The sequence below is a fragment of the Salmo salar genome, chromosome ssa11 (genome assembly GCF_905237065.1).
Source record: "Salmo salar chromosome ssa11, Ssal_v3.1, whole genome shotgun sequence".
Taxonomy (NCBI): Eukaryota; Metazoa; Chordata; class Actinopteri; order Salmoniformes; family Salmonidae; genus Salmo; species Salmo salar.
In genome coordinates this window covers 27,103,191-27,126,895 of record NC_059452.1, presented here as the reverse complement: position 1 = coordinate 27,126,895, position 23,705 = coordinate 27,103,191, and the positions used below count along the sequence as shown (strand labels likewise).

The following is a 23,705-nucleotide window of genomic DNA, read 5'->3' as shown; positions in this document are numbered from 1 at the left end:
GTTTCTATTGTGTTCAGCAGAGCACCTAGCAGTAAAGTCATAGATTTGTAGGAGAAAAACATGAACTGGCCAAAGAACGGATCACTGACCTTCGTCATCTATTACCAAGAGCTTCTTTTTTTGGCACAAAACATAACATGTTTTTGGAAGCAAGGAGGGGAGAACAAATGGAACCCAGTATGCTGAACTCACTCACTCTTGGTCATAAAGTATAAAGTGATGTAGGCCTATTTAAGGGTTTGCAGTTTGCACTGCAGATAATACTGACACCTGATCCTTGCAACCATCGCCTTTATAATCCAACACACCCTCTGGGTCAGCTCCATAGGGCATCTCTGAGCCACATCTACTGTAGGTCAGATACAAACTGCAATAGTAAATGAAGCCTACACAAAACTTTCTATAAGTCATCCACGTCTGTTATCCACACAGGCACTTTAACCTACACAAATCCACAATATAAAGCTGATCCTCTCAACTCTATTGTCCCTTGGATCCTGTAATGCAGGCCCATAACCACACCTTGCTGTCACTCACATTCTTGTCTTTACCATGCATGCAGCAGGTGCTGTTGGAGACTTGCCCGTGTTTGTTTTTAATGACAGTTTTTAATTATTTTACATTCTTACGTTTAAAATGGTGGGGAGTGTATTTATTCTCAGATTTCTGTCTGCCTCATTATCTTGTAATAATGAGAAATTGAACAGAATCATGGTTCATTTGAAAGTGGAGTTAAACACAGACATCAATGTAATATATGCCATTTCAAATTCCCACAAAACAAGGTGAAAATAATATTCCGAACCAAATAAGAATGCTCTGTCATTTATCACAGAAAATATTTGCAGTCAGTCTACCTAGCCCGCTCTAACCTGAGACTTGAAAAATGACAGAGCATTCTTGAATCACAGTATGAATAATGGGATACTTTCCCCATGTACTCAGTGTATAATTAGGATGAACACAATTTGAGTTCATTCACTGACCACTTAAATTGAATAATGCATGCTTGATATGGCAGTCTGCAAGGAGCAACTAGGCATGACTCCAAATGAGGGAAAGACAGTGGCAGCATTCATTATGTTCAAACTTTGGGAGAGGAGAACCAGGGAAAAGAGGAGCAGAATAATACTATCTGTTTGACTAATGCCAATAATGGCAAGGTATAATGGATACCAGAGGAGAGCGCATGATCATTTCTTCAACAAACACATCTATCCACTGTAACTAGGCTATTGGTCTTATGTCACCTCTAAAATGCGCTGATGAAACCTATAGGTCGTTGCAATCCACTGTTTGATTCCTATGAGCAAAGAAATGTGTAGGAAAACGTTTCTCGCACAAAAGTAGGCTAGGAGATAGGTCTACTGTAGCGGCACAAAAACAATTGTATTAACAATATATATTGTTTGCCCAATTGTCACCTGTAGAGACGGTCATCACTAGTTAACACAGACACAAGTCCTAACCCCCCCTATTTCTACACTGTATCTTCTGAAAATCTGATGTTAAACCTAACCCCAACCTTCACCACACTGCTAACCTTATGCCTAACCCTAACCTTAAATTAAGAGCAAAAAGCACATTTTGGTTTTCATGAATTTTTACGATATTGCCAATTTTGACTTTGTGGCTGTGGTATCTAGTGGAAACGGTATGAGACAGTGAGACAATAAACAAATCAAGCAAATATGTGCTAATGAAGTTGTTATATTTCAATAATAACTAAATAGGCTAAATGTATCAATGTAGCCTATCAATATGATGTGTAACGAGGTTCTGTAACATTTCCAACATGAACAAGAACACAAAAACTTGACTGACTGAATACAGGTGAGATGTCAACCCAGACTACTATAGGATGTGAAGACAGTTGGCCTAGTTATGTTTTATGACGTAACTCGCATGACAAAAATATTATCTAGATACGTATGGGAATAAACTTACCTTAGCGAAAGCACCTGATATCATAAAGCTGACAAGACGGGGCAGAAAAGTGTGGGTTCGTGTACTGATTCTCCTCACTCGTAGATCAGCCAAGTCCTCCTATCTTCAGCACCACCGAAAGGGCGTCCGCCTATTTCTTAAATAATAGGCTTTTCCGACTAAACAAACCCGAGACAAATGTTAGCCTACTGTCTCTACAAGTTAGATGTCTCGTGGTCGACTCCTGGTTGCAATAGACCTGGTTAGAGCTTCGTCGGGTAGAACTAATGTGAAAACATGAAGCGATGGACGGTTCGCCAATCAGACAGCAGCAGTATTGCACTCCACTCTTGTGTCTTGCGCTTGAGTTTTGCATCCCGGGAAGCCTCCAAGGAGAGGTATCTCTTCTTTCCTCCAGGCAACCACTACAATAACAGTAATGTCTGGTGATCCGTTGAAAAACGGATGAATAAACTACATTTCATCTTGTATGTTCAATGCAAAATGTATTTTCATCTTTTGGATTTGAAGTGAGACAAAATATGAACATGACTACAGTAGCATACAGTCACCGAACCAGTGCGCGCCCTTATTATAGAATAAATCAGTAACTGGGAGCGGTTGTTTCCTGCTTACCTGAACACGAGTCGATGCCACAAATGCCAGGGAATCACCGTATAGAATCCATTTTTATCTGTCGAGCCTAGCGCGAAGCGGCTATACTGTAACTGTCTGAGATCAAGGTGTCCGCCCGTGCTGTGAAATAAGTGAAATAAAGCCGGCTACCACGCGACAGAGACAGGTGCGTCTGCTTGTCGTGCAATAAAGACAGAATAGTTAGAAAGTAAAAAAAAAATGTGTTGATATGGTGTTTGCACTATATGTTTACGTATATTTAATTACAGTAAAAACCCCAAGTGACATATTTTCATTCCCAAAATAATTTGACAATCTACATAATTGTAGAAGGGAAATCAGTCTGGACTGGATAGAGACATGCAGCCTTCTACTGTAGCCTAACTCACATATAGTCCAATAGAGAAAGTGGTAATAAAAGCCATAAAGGAAGTTGTATGGTTCTGAATGGAGACTTTGGTCCCACTAGTGGCGGTTGTAGACCATTTCAACTGGGGAGGCCAAGCTGGGGCCAGTTACATTAGACGTTATTGTTGTCATGTCGTTTTCTTCACGGCAATGCAGGCATTATTAGCAGGCAAAAGAAGAACCATGTTCATAATCATTAGTGTTCCGCGTTGCCACTGTCTAATAACTGATGTAACAAAAAGAAAGATAGCAAAAATTAGTTAGGTAAAAGTTATTTCATACTCCACATTTAGGGGTGCCACAGGGGGGTCCAAAATTGTTGTCACAGGGGCACTGGCTCCCCCTGCCCCCCCCCCAGAACCGCCCCTGGGTCCCACACCAAAAAGTGCAGAAGCCCAGCCAGCTTTGCTGAAAATGTGATTATGTTGTCTCTAGGTGTCCATCATAGACCTCATCCCGGACAGGCACAAGACAGATGGTTTCAGCTACCAGGGGGATAGATGAGCTGACGTTTATTGATACATTGCCCTCCATGAATGATGTGATGTGAGAAGGGCACACTTTATTCAATAATGGCCTCAGGACAATAACATTTTCTCTTATAATGTCCTATGCATCAATGGCTGGCTTCTTGCCTGCTATGCTCAGAGAAAGAGGATACTTTTTAAAATAAATATTACAAATGCTGTATGACACGGAACGCATATACTGTATATACTGTACAGTAACCTTGCTGACCTTAACTCAAGCATATACAATAACTTACTCTGTATTCAGCAACATGCCTGGCATGGATTCAAGACTCAAGAGCCCCCATGTATGGTCCTGTCAGTGGGGTGCGATCAAAGTGTAGGCCTTCATCTGTAACCCCCGCAATGGAGCCCATGTAGAACAACTGAGTACCCACATCCATATCCACACATGCAGTCAGAGCCGGCACTGGCCCTTTGGGGGCCCTGAGCCAAATTTTGTTGCATGGCCCATGAGCTAGAAGAGCTAGTAGAACCTGCACAGTACTGTATGCAGAGCATGCTCTCCATTCTCAAACCAAAGGAATTTGTACCTTCATTCTCTCAAAGGGACACACTGACAGAGAAAAAAAGGTTTAATCAAAAAATGGAAAGGAAAGCCCTGCAGGGTGAAAATCAAAAGCCACTGGATCTACATAATTCATTTCCAGGCTACTTCATGAAGCTCGGCTGGCAGAAGGGGGTTTTCTACCTGTTTTTAGTGCAGCTTCCAGAATGTAAACAATCCTGATAGTGTGGGCACTAGCTAAAGGGGGAAACCATCCTTATTAATAGGACCTTCACAGGCAGTATGGTTTGCAGTGTTGCCTGCCAAAAGAAACAGGCACCTGATTAAACATTCATCCGCACAGTTGAGAAAAATTTACATTTTCTGTGTTTTGCTGTCATCGAGGAGAAACAGTATGATGTGAATTTACAGCAAAGTATCACAATATCTGTCATCTAGTATAGCTAAATACATCTAGTATGACTATTGTGTTTCACTGAATCAGATGAAATCCAATCAAAATGATTTTCCTTGAATGAGCCAGGAAGTGAGAATGAGTAAAATAAACACCACTTTATAATTTCATTGTTCATGTATCCAGTACAAGGCTGAATCTCAGGGTGTGGTAGAAACCACAGAGATTGTCAATAGAGCTGAGATATTCATCCTTACAAGAGCAGCACACCCCCCTCTGCTGGTTCAAAACAGCAAGCAAACTCACACAGCTTCGTTGGCAGATTCCACAGTTTATTATGTCCAACAAATGTGATCCAAAGCCATCATTTTGGCCAAACTAACAGTCTACTCTAAACCATGCCATCTAATCCACTGTACCACAAGCACATTTCAGTGTGTGTGTGTGTGTGTGTGTGTGTGTGTGTGTGTGTGTGTGTGTGTGTGTGTGTGTGTGTGTGTGTGTGTGTGTGTGTGTGTGTGTGTGTAGACTACAGATTGAGTCTACGGATCGCTTACTGGGGATATCAGCAGCACATCAGCACACTAATAATAAGACCAATAATGGCTCTTTTTCACAATCAATGAGTCAGATAAGAGACATATATTGATGAGGGGATCTGATCTGTGCTCTACATTTTCATGGCCAGGTATTTTGAAAAGATGAATGACATTCTAATGATACCATAGCCTAGCAGATTTAGACTTATTTTTACTAGAAAATGACACTAACGAGTCCCATGTAAATTTAGCCTGCACTTGGTAATTTGCTGAAGCTGATGCACAGATTCACAGAAATTTTACAAAAAGCCTAGTTGTTGAACAAAATAGATAATTTGTACCACATAGACTAATTTCAATATTTGCAGCTGAGTTGTAATTAGTATCGAAACTTACAAGAAGCTTCTCTCAATATCTTATCTCGAAGTCCATAGGATCATTGCACAACACCTCAGTGGAGAGTCCTTGTCTGATTTAACGCGTGTCAATGAACATGTAGTCTGCTGGTCAACTTGATTCGGATGGATGCTGGCATTTACTGTAGGAGCCTTGACACAATCCCCTGACCAAGAGACAGATAAGACCTTTATGGTGCGTTTATCAATACGCTCCTCTCTGCTCATCACTCCTCCTACTGAGGCGTCTGGTATCAGTCAAAATCAATACTGTTAGGTCTGGGAGGAGGCGGGGGGGTGGGGGCTTTTTAAATGATGACTGCCACTGCCAATACAATACAGTGACAATAACATGGCTGCAAATATTATACATTTTCCTAACCCTGAACATTTAAGATAAGTGTTCAAATAGTTGTTGTAATTTCAGGAGAGATACTTTACATCAGTTACATGACTGTAGCAGGTCAGGGGTTGTGGGTTGGTCATAGTGTACTCTACTATACTGTATACTATACTGTACTCTACTGGACTCTACTGTATACTGTACTGTACTCTACTGGACTCTACTGTGTACTGTACTGTACTCTATGTCTATGCGGTGACACAAATGTGTCATTGTAGTGAAGACAAAAACAAGTATCCCTCAGAGATTGTCCACATGAAACTACTGTATATAAAAACATATTAACTTATTCAACTTATTTTTAAATGATGACTGCCACTATACTCTACTGTACTCTACTGTATACTGTACTGTACTATACTGTAGCTTATATTGTACTCTACTGCACTCAGTTTGAGATGACTCAAACCTATAGTCTAATACTGACTATACTATACTGTACTCTACTGTATACTGTACTATACCCTACTGTACTCTACTGTATTCTACTCTACTTTACTCTACTGTACTTTACTCTACTGGACTTTACTATACTGTACTCTACTGTACACTACTGTACTGCACTGTACTGCACTATACTGTAGCTTATACTGTACTGTACTCTACTGTACTGTACCGTACTGTACTATACTGTACTTTACTCTACTGTACTCTACTGTACACTACTGTACTGTACTGTACTGTACTGTACTATACTCTACTCTACTGTACTCTACTCTACTTTACCCTACTATACTCTACTCTACTGTACTCTACTCCACTGTACTCTACTGTACTGTACTCTACTTTACTCTAATGTACTGTACTTTACTGTACTCTACTTTACCCTACTGTACTCTACTATACTCTACTATACTCTACTGTACTGTACTCTACTGTACTTTACTCTACTCAACCTTACTGTACTGTACACTACTTTACTCTACTGTACTCTACTGTACTCTACCGTACTGTACTCTACTTTACTCTACTGTATTGTACTGTACTGTACTGTACTGTACGTCTACGCGGTGACACAAAAGTGACATTGTAGTGAAGACATAACCTCTGACAAAAACAAGTATCCCTCAGAGATTGTCCACATGAAACTACTTTACATAAACACTTATTTTCAGGATTCAAGTTGTGATTTCACTTATCCAGCCAGAATTAACCTGTTGACCAATAATTTTACAAGTTCAGTATGGATCTATTCTAATGAATGATTAATTAAACTGTGACAGAACCTCTGGCCCTGGCTCAGGATCTAATATCACCTTACATAATCCTACTCTAACTTATTTCTGACTCAGCTACGGCATAACTCTTAGCTGTAAATTACCTCTGCTGGCCCAGCCGTCCTCCGATTGATTATGATAAATTGGGATGAGCAACAGTTTAATGAATAACACCGGCAAGAGTAAATTCAACATTTTCCATCTGAGCGGTATGACACACTATATCATTCTGGGCTATTGACATCTACACCAGCCACATTAGAAATAGGGGTGTTTGCATCTTCAATGTCACCTGGGGTCACAGCCCTCAGCTTGCTGTCCTGAGTGGTTTGAATCTGTAACAACGTCACAGCTCAGGGAGGTAAAATTTGAATTATGGTTAAGTGTATCCTGTGGAGCTGAAGCACCCTGGAAATAGGCCTACAGCAGAGATGACTCAAACCTAAATATGTAGCTAGCTACAGTATAGTGCTTCAAGGCCTCGTTTTTCATACAGGATATTTTTAATAATTTAGTTCATTATCAAAACTGTTTTATCTGCTCAGTTCTTTAATGATATACAGGAATTCTGAATCGCCATCATGTTGCTGCAAATTCTAATGGCCTACCCTTACGCCAAATCCTGACTCTGCCATCAGCATGACGCAACAGGAACTGGGATTCCACTTTTCAATTGTCCAGTGTTTGTGATCGCGTGCCCACTGAAACCGCTTCTTCTTGTTTTTAGCTGATAGGAGTGGAACCCGGTGTGGTCGTCTGCTGCAATAGCCCATCTGTTACAAGGACTGACGAGTTGTTCATTCCAAGATGCCGTTCTGCACACCACTGTTATACTGCGCTGTTATTTGTCTCTTTGTGGCCCGCCTGTTAGATTTCACGATTCTTGCCACTCTCCTTCGACCTCTCTCATCAACTTAATTTTTGTTTGCTCACAGGACTACCACTGACTGGATGTTTTTGTTTGTTGCACCATTCTCAGTGAACCCTAGACACTGTCGTGCATGAAAAGCCCAGGAGGGCGGCCGTTTCTGAGGTACTGGAGCCACACTCAAAGTTGATCAGGTCACTCGTTTTGCCCCTTCTAACATTCAATCGAGCAGTAACTGAATGCCTTGATGCCTGTCTGCCTGTGTGCTAGTATATGGCCAATATACCATGGCTAAGGGCTGTATCCAGGCAGCCTGCGTTGATTTGTGCCTAAGAACAGCCCTTAGCTGTGGTATATTGAACATATACTACAAATCCCTGAGGTGCCTTATTACTATTATAAACTGGTTATCAACGTAATTAGAGCAGTAAAAAAAAATTGGGGTCATACCCGTGGTATACGTTCTGATGTACCACGGCTGTCAGGCAAGCAGCATTCAGGGCTCAAACCACCCAGTTTATAATAATGCAATTTGTGTGATATTGCTCCAGTCTGTGAAGTACTGTAGATAGGGCCAACCACAACAACTGAATCTACTGCTTTCTCTGTATTACAAGGCTTCTCCTGAACCATCCAAATATGCTGCTGCACTCTGATGAAGATGAATGTATCTGTGTAGCGGCTCATTTGAGATTTCCAGTGAGGGCACACCACACAGTGCTACACTAGCGGTGCAGGAGTCAGGTCCTGATCAATAGATGTGGGGGCAGACATGGCAGAGCCGAGCAGAGTGTGGGCTAACCAATCCCCTGGCTGAGTGCTCCAGTGCTCTGCAGTCTGGAGAAGAGAGCATTAAGGCGATAGTGAGGGCTGAGGGCATGTGGAGGCTGGGGAAGAATTAGATACACCTGACTGACTCACAATATTGGGTGGACAACCTCTAGCTAGGGTATCATCACTAGCAGCTATGCCAGGGGAAGAGAAGGACAAATTCAATTAAGTTTAATTAACTGAACTTCATGTGACGACGTTAGAGTGAAAATGTATATTTCCTGTGTCAACTGTAATATAATTGTTTTTGTTAGTCTTCTTGGGCTGGTTTCCCAGACCCAGAGTACACCTAGTCCTGGACTAAGATGTATTTTCAATGTAAAGTCTCCATTGAGAATGAATGTTAGTCCAGGACTAGTATAATTCTTGGGAAGTCTGAGAAACCAAAATGTATTTATTGTTTTGTAGTGGCCTCTAAAAGAATGAAAAGTAGCAACAGTTGATGTGGCGATTGGTTTCTGGTTCAGATAGTGCACCTTGCTTAGGAGTAGGCAGTCTGGTCTGCTTTAGATGGCTTAATTTGGCTCAGGAGGATTCATGTTTGTGTCAGGGCCATAGGATGATCTGTCTCTCTGGCTGAGAGGGAGAAGTATAAAGTGATGAGTTGTGACTTCACTTGTCCTCCAGCCATATATTTAGCTCCAATATCTGGCTGGGTCGGCAAGGTGCGAGGCAACCAATTTTCTAGAGTTCCGGATCAGGACACACAGTGAAAATGAACATTAAATATTGATTTCAGGTTATATCACTTGCTGAAATACCCTTCCAGTTATGTACTGTATCTTTGGTCACTTCTACTTTAGTTGACTTCAGATACAAGTCAGAGTTGTTAAAAGTTAAGACACTACTTCTTAAGACTACTGTCATAGTATTGTACTTTTTGACTACAATGGGGGTCTGGTTGTACCATAACATTGGCCATTGATAGAAGTTAGGCCTATGCAGTCAGAAATGAACAGGGTGTTCGTTATTGTCGTTTCCTACAAAGTCTGGTGTTTGAAGTCGGGAAAGATAGTTTGATGAGAGATTCTTCCATTGAAGAGGTGGAATGGTGCAGTTCACTGCCTTCATCAGACCTAATGATGATGACTGTTAATACTAATGTACAATTTCCATTGAGGGTGGATTGAAATTAGTGGATTAAATCTTCAGGTTTTCAATCTATTTCCCATCTTATTTCATACACTGATGCACATCGTAATAATGTAACATTGTATAATTGCATAAAATGAACCGTGGAGATTATGATTCAAATCCTCCCAACAGAACATCAAACATCAAATTGTGAAGCACGCAGCAGTGTTTCCAATGATGTTAAAAATCCCTCAAGATCCAACCGTAATTCATTATCCATGGCAGAAATAACTGCAAAACTTAAGTTGGCATGTGTAGCAAATAGTTAATAACAGACTTCATACCACAAAACAACAACACACAATAGGGTCTCATCAAATGATGTGGAAATACCACAGTGAATGAGAAACAGCTGAAGGACTCTGGGTTGAGTGGAATTTTAAAATCCCAGCGTAGTTTAGGATTTTTAGAGGGATAGAGGATTACTATTATTATTTATTTTTTACCAAAGACAAGGACTGTATTCTATTCATACATGATTGGGTGTAAAGCCTACAACTTGATTTGAAATACATTATCAACACTTCAGAAATAAATCAATTCCAACTGAAATTGAATGTTTGAACGTCAGTATCAAAGGAGTCCTGGAGACGTTTCAAAGAGCCCACGCAGCCACCCCCCCCATCTGTAACTGCTAGTGGACTACTAGGCTAGGCCCATCTCTGGTGGGTGTGTATCTGTGTGGAGGCGGCTGGTGGAGCAACACGTGTTTGGTGCCAAAGGGAAGACTTTCATACCGCACTGCAGCAGCCGCCGCCAGTGCTGCTTCTCCCTGCCTGCCTGCTACAGATCTGGGCATCTGCATAACATCACCTTATATCACATTCCCTCTGATCAGGGGAAACTAACCCCCTGGGGAGGAATGGCATGGGATTTAAAGGGGTGCACAGAGTTTAAATAACAGAGCTTTGAGAGTTTAGAAAGTGTTAATCAGTTTAACTGTGTTTGATTTGTTTTCGTAAGCCTAATATGTGGTATATAAATGCAGTAGGGGAGAGTGGGGTAAATTGAGCCATTTTTACATTCAGCATCCCTCCGTAATGGGAAATATAGTATTCTTTCTAACAAAGATGTCTACATATTATTTCAGGATGTTGTGTATCCCTGGAAATAATCAGAATTAATGTAAACATTACAGTTTTGAAAACATAGCTTGTCCAAAAAAAGTGGACAGAGTAAGATAAGCCGCTTATACATTTCTGTACTGAATGAAATATTACCACTACCTTTTTAAAACCATATTTCCCAAACACAATTCCAACACAATCAAACATTTTTTTTTGTCTTTTGATAATTTTAAGCATATTTTAACCAGCCCCCTAACTACATTTGTCATCAAACAGGACCACGTGCTGACACAGACCAATCACAGGCTGACAGGCTACGAGTAGGCTCCGTTTGACTCTCTCAGGCAGGACCAAAATAGCTACATCGAACATGATCATTTTTTTTATTTAAGTCAGTTATTAAGAACAAATTCTTAATTTCAATGGCAGCCTACCAGGTAACAGTGGGTTAACTGCCTTGTTCTGGGGCAGAATGACAGATCTGTACCTTGTCAGCACAGGGATTTGAACTTGCAACCTTTCAGTTACTAGCCCAACACTCTAACCACTAGGCTACCCTGCTGCCCCATCCTTTGCTGGTGATTTTTTTGGTGCCATTCAGCCCCATTCAGCAATATAGCACACTTCAAATAAAAAAAGATCTGGCTTCATGCGCCGTCTGCAGTATTTAGTAGGAATAGGTGGATGACGTAAGCGCTATCACTATCTACTGGTTTTAATGTCTATGATTTTGACACAGGCTTAACACCTCACAAGCACTTTGTACTGTTTTAAACATTTTTAACATAGGTCAGTCCCTGTCGTTACCTCATATCCCAGCAATACTGCCTTGGATTACACCTGTGAAGAAAACACTTCAATTTGCTCAACTTGCCATTGGCTCAACCATTGGCTCAATTTACCCCATGGCCATTGGCTCAACTTACCCCAAGGCAAACATTTTGACTATATTAGCCAAGACAGCTAAAAGGATGCACTTTCATGCTAGGTTTAGGACCTCATATTTGAGTTTATAGAGACCCAACTGACGAAAAGAACAATCTTAAAATGATCTACTTTGGTTTGGATACACGAATCATGAAACCTCTAACACAATAAATTCATATGACTTGGTGGAAATCTGTTTTTTGGACCTAACTTGCTTACCAGTTTTTCCATATGGTTTCTTTCTTCAGACTCCATGAAAGACTCCAGACTCCTCTTCCTAAATATTTGGTCAAATGATGTAGGGTTTCCTAGAAACAAGGGTGGCTCAACTTACCCCTTTGGCTCAATTTCCTCATCTGACTCTTAGTCCATGTGAATGTAACAGTTGTTAAAGTACTTTGTGAATTTCACCAAGTTCATATACACTGCTCAAAAAAATAAAGGGAACACTAAAATAACACATCCTAGATCTGAATGAAATAATCTTATTAAATCCTTTTTTCTTTACATAGTTGAATGTGCTGACAAAAAAAACACACCAAAATAATCAATGGAAATCCAATTTATCAAACCATGGAGGTCTGGATTTGGAGTCACACTCAAAATTAAAGTGGAACACCACACTACAGGCTGATCCAACTTTGATGTAATGTCCTTAAAACAAGTCAAAATTAGGCTCAGTAGTGTGTGGCCTCCACGTGCCTGTATGACCTCCCTACAACGCCTGGGCATGCTCCTGATGAGGTGGCGGATGGTCTCCTGAGGGATCTCCTCCCCGACCTGGACTAAAGCATCCGCCAATTCCTGGACAGTCTGTGGTGCAATGTGGCGTTGGTGGATGGAGCGAGACATGATGTCCCAGATGTGCTCAATTGGATTCAGGTCTGGGGAACAGGCGGGCCAGTCCATAGCATCAATGCCTTCCTCTTGCAGGAACTGCTGACACACTCTAGCCACATGAGGTCTAGCATTGTCTTGCATTAGGAGGAACCCAGGGCCAACCGCACCAGCATATGGTCTCACAAGGGGTCTGAGGATCTCATCTCGGTACCTAATGGCAGTCAGGCTACCTCTGGCGAGCACATGGAGGGCTGTGCGGCCCCCCAAAGAAATGCCACCCCACACCATGACTGACCCACCGCCAAACCGGTCATGCTGGAGGATGTTGCAGGCAGCAGAACGTTCTCCACGGCGTCTCCAGACTCTGTCACGTCTGTCACATGTGCTCAGTGTGAACCTGCTTTCATCTGTGAAGAGCACAGGGCGCCAGTGGCGAATTTGCCAATCTTGGTGTTCTCTGGCAAAAGCCAAACGACCTGCACGGTGTTGGGCTGTAAGCACAACCCCCACCTGTGGACGTCGGGCCCTCATACCACCCTCATGGAGTCTGTTTCTGACCGTTTGAGCAGACACATGCACATTTGTGGCCTGCTGGAGGTCATTTTGCAGGGCTCTGGCAGTGCTTCTCCTGCTCCTCCTTGCACAAAGGCGGAGGTAGCGTTCCTGCTGCTGGGTTGTTGCCCTCCTACGGCCTCCTCCACATCTCCTGATGTACTGGCCTGTCTCCTGGTAGCGCCTCCATGCTCTGGACACTACGCTGACAGACACAGCAAACCTTCTTGCCACAGCTCGCATTGATGTGCCATCCTGGATGAGCTGCACTACCTGAGCCACTTGTGTGGGTTGTAGACTCCGTCTCATGCTACCACTAGAGTGAAAGCACCGCCAACATTCAAAAGTGACCAAAACATCAGCCAGGAAGCATAGGAACTGAGAAGTGGTCTGTGGTCACCACCTGCAGAACCACTCCTTTATTGGGGGTGTCTTGCTAATTGCCTATAATTTCCACCTGTTGTCTATTCCATTTGCACAACAGCATGTGAAATTTATTGTCAATCAGTGTTGCTTCCTAAGTGGACAGTTTGATTTCACAGAAGTGTGATTGACTTGGAGTTACATTGTGTTGTTTAAGTGTTCCCTTTATTTTTTTGAGCAGTATATTAATATCGCATGTTGCTTTGTTATTAGGCATGCCTGCATCCTGGGAGTAGGGGAGTGTGTACTTACATTTTGCCCTGCGTGCTCAAATCATTTTGATGCGCTATGAGAGGTAGGCGCGCTTTTTCTGTCGTTTTCAGAAAAGTTTGATTATTTTAAGCATAAAGTCATACACACAGTGTTTTGTTCAGAAATAATGTTTTATGTTTAGAGGTTACTCATAAGTGGATGGTATTGTTAAGATGCACTTGTAATTGTACTTTTTAGGATGATATTAACATTCTGAATTTAACATGTGGTTAATAGCTAGCTAAGGTATTAGCAGGCTATTGTATGTGTGAACGATGGTTAGCTCCTCGAATGATACCAGTCCCTTGTATTGTGCATCTGTTGTAGAAAGAGGCGACGATTCGCAGAACATATGTGCTCTACAAATGTTTTATTTTCTTTTGGATGCAGGTATGTCGTGTTATCTATGTAAAATATATGTTATGTGTTGATGCATAATAAAGAGAGGCTGTATTAATTTTTGTACTCTAAAAAATAATTTTGATGCATTATGAGAGAAAGAGGCGACGATACGCAGAACATATGTACTCCTCAAATGTTTTATTTTCTTTTGGATGCAGATGCAGGATGCAGAGAGTGAATTCTGACTAATTAAAAACACCTGATCTCCAAAGTCGACGTCTATAGTCACAATCAACCACACACAACACAGAGTTACAGCGGTGCAGTACAGCTCCGGTTACATGAATACATCCGGGCCTCTCTCCACCTCTATTAGTTTTTTCCAGCATGCCGCATCAGAAAGTACTCTGAAAGATGCTATGAAGCTCTCCCTATAGTACTTGTGTTATGCTATGGTTAGGCTTTCATACCAACTAGCTTTCATAGTCTCTCTTCAGAATTAGATGTTCATCCATGTTTCTCAGACGTCAAATTTCAAAGTGTTTAATGTTAAGTTTAGGCATTAACTCTGACTTTTTAAGGTTAAGTTTAGGCATTAACTACACAATCTTAAGGTTAGGCACTAACTCCGAATGGTTAAGGGTTACGGTTTGGGAAAGGCTTAAAACAAAAATCTCAAAAACAACTTTCTATCACTGGATTTGAACTTGCAACCTTTGGCCCTTTGGAATCAGAGGCAGATGCTTACTCCCATCCACATCCAGAACACCCAGTTTAGCAACAGTGAAACCTACTTGAAGGTAACAATGCTCACTGTTGCCCCTAGTGGTCGGTTTCCACTTCATCTCCCTACATCCTCAGACATGGATGGACGTCGAATACTGACTTGTATCACTGGTGACCTTGCTGTTCATACAGTAATACTGTGTATGGACTTGCTGTGTGTGGTATTGGGCTGGGGTCAGTGAGGGTTATACTGGGGCGTCAGAGAAAGAACATCTGATCCATGATGATAAAAAAGCCCACAGAATCCACGGAGGCACCACGTGAAGTGATGTTAAAAGCACTACTGAGCTGCTTTAAAGCACTCAGGCCTGTTCCTTTCTCTTTCTAAGAGCACCATTTCAATGGCTGTCTAATGCACTCTGGGGCTCAAGCTGATGTCTGGAGTGAGCCACCACCAATACCACTGTGCCAGTGGAGGCTGCTGATGGGAGAATGGCTCATAATAATGGCTGAAACGGAGCGAATGGAATGGCATCAAATACATGGAAACCATGTGAATGATGTATTTGATACCATTCCACTCATTCCACTCCAGCAGTTACCACGAGCCCATCCTCTCCAATTAAGATGCCACCAACTTCCTGTGCACTGTGCCCTTTCCAGGGATCCCACAGTGCCTCACAACAAGACGTCCATCCCTTTAGAGCTCATAATTAATCGCTACTGAACTATAAGGAATCTGCAATATAATTTGGACCTGAGACCAATAAAGACAATAAAGACCAATAAAGACAAAAAAGGCACAAAAAAATACATAAAAGAGGAGGTCACCAAAAGAGTAAGACTACAGAGACATTTTTTTACAAAGGCTTTATCAAATACTTTTCCATGAGCGGTCCCTGAACTCTTGGAAATCCTTGTTCTGTTTTAATTTTTTCTAAGTGCAGTCACTACTTTTTTCCCCTACTGTAAGTGGCCACTCTCTCCTGGTCACAGCTCATAAATAGTCCCATGCATACAATATGATCTTGATATGAACAAATGTGGACTGCCAATGGCTGTGATTGTGATATGGCCAGAATGTGCAAATTCTTCATTAGTGAACCAGCCTGGCTCAGGCATTTTTCTACAAGTATACAGTGCCTTCAGAAAGTATTCATACCCTGTGACTTATTCCACATGTTGATGTGTAACAGCCTGAATTCAAAATGGATTAAGAATTTTTTTTTCTTCCCATCTACACACAATACCCCATTATTGTGCCGTGGCGGAGATCTTTGTGGGCTATACTCAGCCTTGTCTCAGGATGATAAGTTGGTGGTTGAAGATATCCCCCTAGTGGTGTGGGGGCTGTGCTTTGGCAAAGTGGGTGGGGTTATATCCTGCCTGTTTGGCCCTGTCCGGGGGTATCGTCGGACGGGGCCACAGTGTCTCCCGACCCCTCCTGTCTCAGTCTTCAGTATTTATGCTGCAGTGGTTTATCTGTCGGGGGGCTAGGGTCAGTCTGTTATATCTGGAGTATTTCTCCTGTCTTATCCGGTGTCCTGTGTGAATTTAAGTATGCTCTCTCTAATTCTTTCTTTCTCTCGGAGGAGGACCTGAGCCCTAGGACCATGCCTCAGGACTACCTGGCCTGATGACTCCTTGCTGTCCCCAGTCCACCTGGCCGTGCTGCTGCTCCAGTTTCAACTGTTTTGCCTGCGGCTATGGAACCCTGACCTGTTCACCGGATGAGCTACCTGTCCCAGACCTGCTGTTTTTAACTCTCTAGAGACAGCAGGAGCGGTAGAGATACTCTGAATGATCGGCTTTGAAAAGCCTACTGACATTTACTCCTGAGGTGCTGACCTGTTGCACCCACTGTCACAACCACTGTGATTATTATTATTTGACCCTGCTGGTCATCTATGAACATCTTGGCCATGTTCTTTTATAATCTCCACCCGGCACAGCCAGAAGAGGACTGGCCTTTCATTGCCTGGTTCCTCTCTAGGTTTATTCCTAGGTTCTGGCCTTTCTAGGGGGGTTTTCCTAGCCACCGTGCTTCTACACCTGCATTGCTTGCTGTTTGGGGTTTTAGGCTGGGTTTCTGTACAGCACTTTGAGATATCAGCTGATGTAAGAAGGGCTTTATAAATACATTTGATTTGATATAACAAAGTGAATGTATTTTTTGTGCAAATTTTTGCCAAAATATCTCTGAATATCTTACATAAGTATTCACACCACTAAGTCAGTAATTTGTAGAAGCACCTTTGGCATCGATTACAGCTGTAAGTCTTTCTGGCTAAGTCTCTAAGAGCTTTCCACACCTGGATTGGACAACATTTGCAAATTTTTCTTTTCAAAATTTGTCAAGCTCTGTCAAATTGGTTGTTGATCATTGCTAGAAAACCATTTTCAGGTCTTGCCATAGATTTTCAATTAGATTTTAGTCAAAACTGTAACTTGGCCACTCAGGAACATTCACTGTCTTCTTGGTAAGCAATTCCAGTGTAGATTTGGCCTTGTGTTTTAGGTTATTGTCTTGCTGAAAGGTGAATTAAACACCCAGTGTCTGGAGAAAAGCACAATGAACCAGATTTCCTCGATGATTCTGCCTGTTCTTAGCTCCAACCTGTTTCTTTTTTATCCTGAAAAACTCCCTGTCCTTAACAATTGCAAGCATACCCATAAAATGATGCAGCCACCACTATGCTTGAAAATATGAAGAGTGGTACTCAGTAATGTGTTCTATTGGATTTGCCCCAAACATAACACTTTGAATTCAGGACAAAAAGTTAATTGCTTTGCCACATTTTTTGCAGTATTACTTTAGTGTCTTGTTGCAAACAGGATGCATGATTATGAATATTTGTATTATGTACAGGCTTCCTTCTTTTCACTCTGTCAATCAGGTTGTTATGGTGGAGTAACTACAATGTTGTTGATCCATCCTCAGTTTTCTGCTATCACAGCTATTAAACTCTGTAACTGTTTTAAAGTCACCATTGGCTTCATGGTGAAATCCCTGAGTGGTTCCCTTCCTCTCCGGCAACTTAGTTAGGAAGGACACCTGTATCTTTGTAGTGAATGGGTGTATTGATACACCATCCAAAGTGTATTTAATAACTTGACCATGCTCAAATGGCTATTTAATGTCTACTTTTTATTTTTATACTAAAAGCTGCATGCAATGTATTATGTGACTGCCATAACAAAGGGTTTGAATACTTATTGACTAAAGACAATTTTATTTTTTATTAATTTGAAAAATACAGTTTAAAAACATAATTCCACTTTGACATTATTGGGTATTGTGTGTAGGCCAGAGACAAAGAATATCAATTTATTCAATTTTAAATTCAGGCTGTAATACAACTAAATGTGGAATAAGTCAAGGGTTGTGAATACTTTCTGAAGGCACTGTATGAGGAGCTTGGTTAATTGCAGGGTATAGAGGGCCTGCTTGTCAACATTTAGACATGAGATTAGCAGAATAGTTATCACCAGTGCATTGAATGGATCAGGGAAGTGGTGTAAAATGGAATTAAATGTATGCACATGGTTTTAAGTGCACATTAAGCCATTTAGTTGCACTTAACAGTAGATTCATGACACCTTCATCTTCAATTTTGTTTGGCTGAGCTTATTACCTGATTAAACCTCTCTGCTGTATAAATGAATAAGGCACTAACTGCACACTATACTAATACTGTAGCTACTCCACAGCTCAATTACACATTTAAGTTGTGATACTGAACACAAGTTTTATTATATCTGTAAAAAAAATCATAGGCATCAAACATGTATTTGCTTAGCCATTGTATGGAATGACAATATGGCTCTGGAAATAACAGTCAGGTCAGTGTAAACTTTAAACTCACATGTTTATGCCAACTCCACACGTCCACAGTCTTGAGTAGGATAACGGTTTTCACAAGATGGCTTTCTGGCAGGAGTAAGTCTGTGAATTGTATCTGCTTTAGTCTAGAAACTTGAGTTATTTTTGTTTTGTTTAACCCTAATTTTGTGGTAGTCGATAGTTTGTTAATAGTTTGAGCATCTAGAGCATCTGTAGGGAACAATCAAAAACAGTGGTGCCAATTTCTTTCCCATCCATCTCCAAGTTATGCACATTTAGAGAAACACAATGTCACGAACAACACTTTTAGTCTGCTAAATATTGCAACAGAGAAATAGTTCCCCAATAAAGCAGGGTTCCCCAACTGGTGGCCCGCGAGTGATTTTATTTGGTTTTCTGAGCATAAAAATATTTACAAAGTTGTATTTTATTTTATTACTTTTATTGTTGGACATAAAAGACTTTAAAAACACCAGCAAATCAGCTCCAAGTGATTTTAATTTTGGAAATTTGTTCAAAAGTATTCCTTCGCATAATAAGAGAGAAGGATTTTTGAGCCTTGAGACAATTGAGACATGGATTGTGTATGTGTCCCATTCAGAGGGTGAATTGGCAAGACAAAATATTTAAGTACCTTTAAACGGGGGATGTTAGTTGGTGCCAGTGCACCGGTTTGAATGTGTCAAGAACTGCAACGCTGCTGGGTTTTTCATGCTCAACAGTTTCCTGGGTGTATCAAGAATGGTCCACCACCCAAAGGACATCCGGCCAACTTGACACAACTGTAAGAAGCATTGAAGTCAACATGGGCCAGTATCCCTGTGGAACGCTTGACACTGTAGTCCATGCCACGAATTGAGGCTGTTCTGAGGGCAAAAGGGGGGGTTCCACTAAATATTAGGACGGTGTTTCTAATGTTTTGTACACTCAGTGTATGCGATCGTATACAAATGTAAACAAGGTTTGAAATTATTATGTTTTAGTCAAATATTATATCTGTTTGGGATAATTGCGGTCAATTTGCAGTTTACAAATTATTTGCTATTTATGTTCCGGATCCCTGACCATCCGCTCAAGAAAAATTGGCCCACGGCTGAATCTAGTTCATGATCCCTGCTCTAAGCAATATCTTCTCCCCCTTGATAAGTAATCTGTCATGAAATATTCAACTGATTCAGATAAATCTAAACATTGCTGAGTTTGAGGGTTCCTGCCTGGCCTGCTGAGAAGGGGAGGATTAAATACTTTTTGTACTAGCGGGCATTCAGTTGTGTTCACTCTCCACCATCAGGCCAGCCACCAGCCTACTTGCCCCCATTCTATTAGTTACCATCCCTATAGGCAGAGCGGAATGGCCCTCGTCCAATCATCCATCAACGTGTCCTCTAGGTGTGGGCGGCTGGGTGCAGGAAAACGCTATGGGCAGGGATCCTATCTATTTATTGCCTCCAGTAGTGAGGTAAAGTAGAGCTTTAAGGGGAACTGCACCCACTGATTTGGCATCGTTTTTTGGCTTGCTCCTCAAGAAATGCTGGCTGCCATGACAGAACCCAAATGTGAGTTGCCTTGGGGGTGTGGTTTGATGTGGGTGTTTCTTGGGTGTGTCCTTGCCACCACCAAGACACACCCATCTGTCAGAACCTTGCCCGCACCTGTTTCCCCCCACTCAATCACAACAAACAACCCTTCTGCAGGTAATATGAGAAGAATGCAATTGCTGAATTTATGTAGATTTTCTAAACTAAGTGTTTCGATAACATTCAAATGTAGTAACAGGTCCATGTAGAATATTCCAACCTTTACATAATACCGTTCAAGCAGTGTTTCGCTAATATAACAATGTGTACCTTTCGTCTTTCATTGTCATTCCCAGCCGATACAGATACTGTTCCTATCAGCATTTTGTCTGGTGGTAATGGGACCACCTTGGCAAACATGTCATGGTGGTCAAACCCTCCTGTGTGGTGTACCAGGTAACGGCAGGTAGCCTAGTGGTTAGAGCGTTGGGCTAACAGTCAAAAGGTTGCTAGATCAAGTCCCTGAGCTGACAAGGTAAAAATCTGTCATTCTGCCCCTGAACAAGGCAGTTAACCACACTTATCACCTGTCATTGTAAATAACAATTTTTTCTTAACTTATATTTACATTACATTTAAGTCATTTAGCAGACGCTCTTATCCAGAGCGACTTACAAATTGGTGCATTCACCTTATGATATCCAGTGGAACAACCACTTTACAATAGTGCATCTAAATCTTTTTTGGGGGGGGTTAGAAGGATTACTTTATCCTATCCTAGGTATTCCTTAAAGAGGTGGGGTTTCAGGTGTCTCCGGAAGGTGGTGATTGACTCCGCTGTCCTGGCGTCGTGAGGGAGCTTGTTCCACCATTGGGGTGCCAGAGCAGCGAACAGTTTTGACTGGGCTGAGCGGGAACTGTGCTTCCTCAGAGGTAGGGGGGCCAGCAGGCCAGAGGTGGATGAACGCAGTGCCCTTGTTTGGGTGTAGGGCCTGATCAGAGCCTGAAGGTATGGAGGTGCCGTTCCCTTCACAGCTCCGTAGGCAATCACCATGGTCTTGTAGCGGATGCGAGCTTCAACTGGAAGCCAGTGGAGAGAGCGGAGGAGCGGGGTGACGTGAGAGAACTTGGGAAGGTTGAACACCAGACGGGCTGCGGCGTTCTGGATGAGTTGTAGGGGTTTAATGGCACAGGCAGGGAGCCCAGCCAACAGCGAGTTGCAGTAATCCAGACGGGAGATGACAAGTGCCTGGATTAGGACCTGCGCCGTTTCCTGTGTGAGGCAGGGTCGTACTCTGCGAATGTTGTAGAGCATGAACCTACAGGATCGGGTCACCGCCTTGATGTTAGTGGAGAACGACAGGGTGTTATCCAGGATCACGCCAAGGTTCTTAGCACTCTGGGAGGAGGACACAAGGGAGTTGTCAACCGTGATGGCGAGATCATGGAACGGGCAGTCCTTCCCCGGGAGGAAGAGCAGCTCCATGTTAATGGGGGCCTGTTCGGCCCGCCTTTTCCTGTAGTCCACAATCAGCTCCTTTGTCTTGCTCACATTGAGGGAGAGGTTGTTGTCCTGGCACCACACTGCCAGTTCTCTGACCTCCTCCCTATAGGCCGTCTCATCGTTGTCGGTGATCAGGCCTACCACTGTTGTGTCGTCAGCAAAATGAATGCTGGTGTTGGAGTCGTGTTTGGCCACGCAGTCGTGGGTGAACAGGGAATACAGGAGGGGACTAAGTACACACCCCTGAGGGGCCCCAGTGTTAAGGATCAGCGTGGCAGACGTGTTGTTGCCTACTCTTACCACCTGGGGGCGGCCCGTCAGGAAGTCCAGGATTCAGTTGCAGAGAGAGGTGTTTAGTCCCAGAGTCCTTGCCTTAGTGATGAGCTTCATGGGCACTATGGTGTTGAACGCTGAGCTGTAGTCGATGAGCAGCATTCTCACACAGATGTTCCTTTTGTCCAGGTGAGAAAGGGCAGTGTGGAGTGCGATTGAGATTGCATCATCTGTGGATCTGTTGGGGCGGTATGCGAATTGGAGTGGGTCTAGGGTGTCCGGGAGGATGCTGTTGATGTGAACCGTGACCAGCCTTTCAAAGCACTTTATGGCTACTGATGTGAGTGCCACGGGGCGGTAATCATTTAGGCAGGTTACCTTCCCTTCCTTTGGCACAGGGACTATGGTGGTCTGCTTGAAACATGTAGGTATTACAGACTCGTCAGGGAGAGGTTGAAAATGTCAGTGAAGACACTTGACAGTCCGCGCATGCTTTGAGTACACGTCCTGGTAATCCGTCTAGGCCCAGCATCTTTGTGAATGTTGACCTGTGTAAAGGTTTTGTTAACATCGGCTACGGTGAGCGTTATCACACAGTCATCCAGAACAGCTGGTGCTCTCGTGCATGCTTCAGTGTTGCTTGCCTCGAAGCGAGCATAAAAGGTATTTAGCTCGCCTGGTAGGCTCGCGTCACTGGGCAGCTCGCGTCTGGGTTTCCCTTTGTAGTCCGTAATAGTTTTCAAACTCTGCCACATCCGACGAGCGTCAGAGCCGGTGTAGTAGGATTCAATCTTAATCTTGTATTGACGCTTTTCTTGTTTGATGGTTTGTCTGAGGGCATAGCGGGATTTCTTCTAAGCGTCCGGATCAGTCTCCCGCTCCTTGAAAGCAGCAGCTATAGCCTTTAGCTCAATGCGGATGTTGCCTGTAATCCATGGCTTCTGGTTGGGATATGTACGTCCAGTCACTGTGGGGACGACATCATCGATGCATTTATTGATGAAGCCGATGACTGAGGTGGTGTATTTCTCAATGCCATTGGATGATTCGCAGAACATATTCCAGTCTGTGCTAGCAAAACAGGCCTGTAGTGTAGCATCCGCGTCATCTGACCACTCCTGTATTGGCCGAGTCCCTGCTACTTCCTGCTTTAATTTTTGCTTGAAAGCAGGAATCAGGAGGATAGAATTATGGTCAGATTTGACAGATGGAGGGCGTGGGAGAGCTTTGTATGCATCTCTGTGTGTGGAGTAAAGATGGTCTAGGATTTTTTTTCCCTGGTTGCACATGTGACATGCTGGTAAAAATGTGGTAAAACTGGTTTAAATTTGCCTGCATTAAAGTACCCGGCCACTAGGAGCGCCGCTTCTGGGTGAGCATTTTCTTCTTTGCTTATAGAGTTGGTTAAGAGCGGTCTTAGTGCCAGCTTCGCTTTGTGGTGGTAAATAGACGGCTACGAATAATACAGATGAGAACTCTCTTGGTAGATAGTGTGGTCGACAGCTTATCATAAGGTACTCTGCAATAAATCGAGACTTCTTTAATATTAGACATCGCGCACCAGCTGTTATTGACAAAAAGACACACACCCCCACCCCTCGATGTGGGTGGATTAGAGTTTTGAAGGAAACTTCCAAATACTTTCCATA

The 23,705-nt window shown here is 42.6% G+C and overlaps 1 protein-coding gene across 1 annotated transcript in view; it reads right to left on the bottom strand.

The window, feature by feature from the left end:
- Positions 1-2,850, bottom strand: part of LOC106562373 (carbohydrate sulfotransferase 8) — a 199,337-nt gene extending 196,487 nt beyond the window's left edge. The window contains exon 1 of the mRNA XM_045689291.1: positions 1,948-2,850. The gene's annotated coding sequence lies outside the window, so the exon portion shown is untranslated. The remainder of the gene's footprint in view (positions 1-1,947) is intronic.
- Between the last annotated feature and the right edge of the window lie 20,855 nt (positions 2,851-23,705).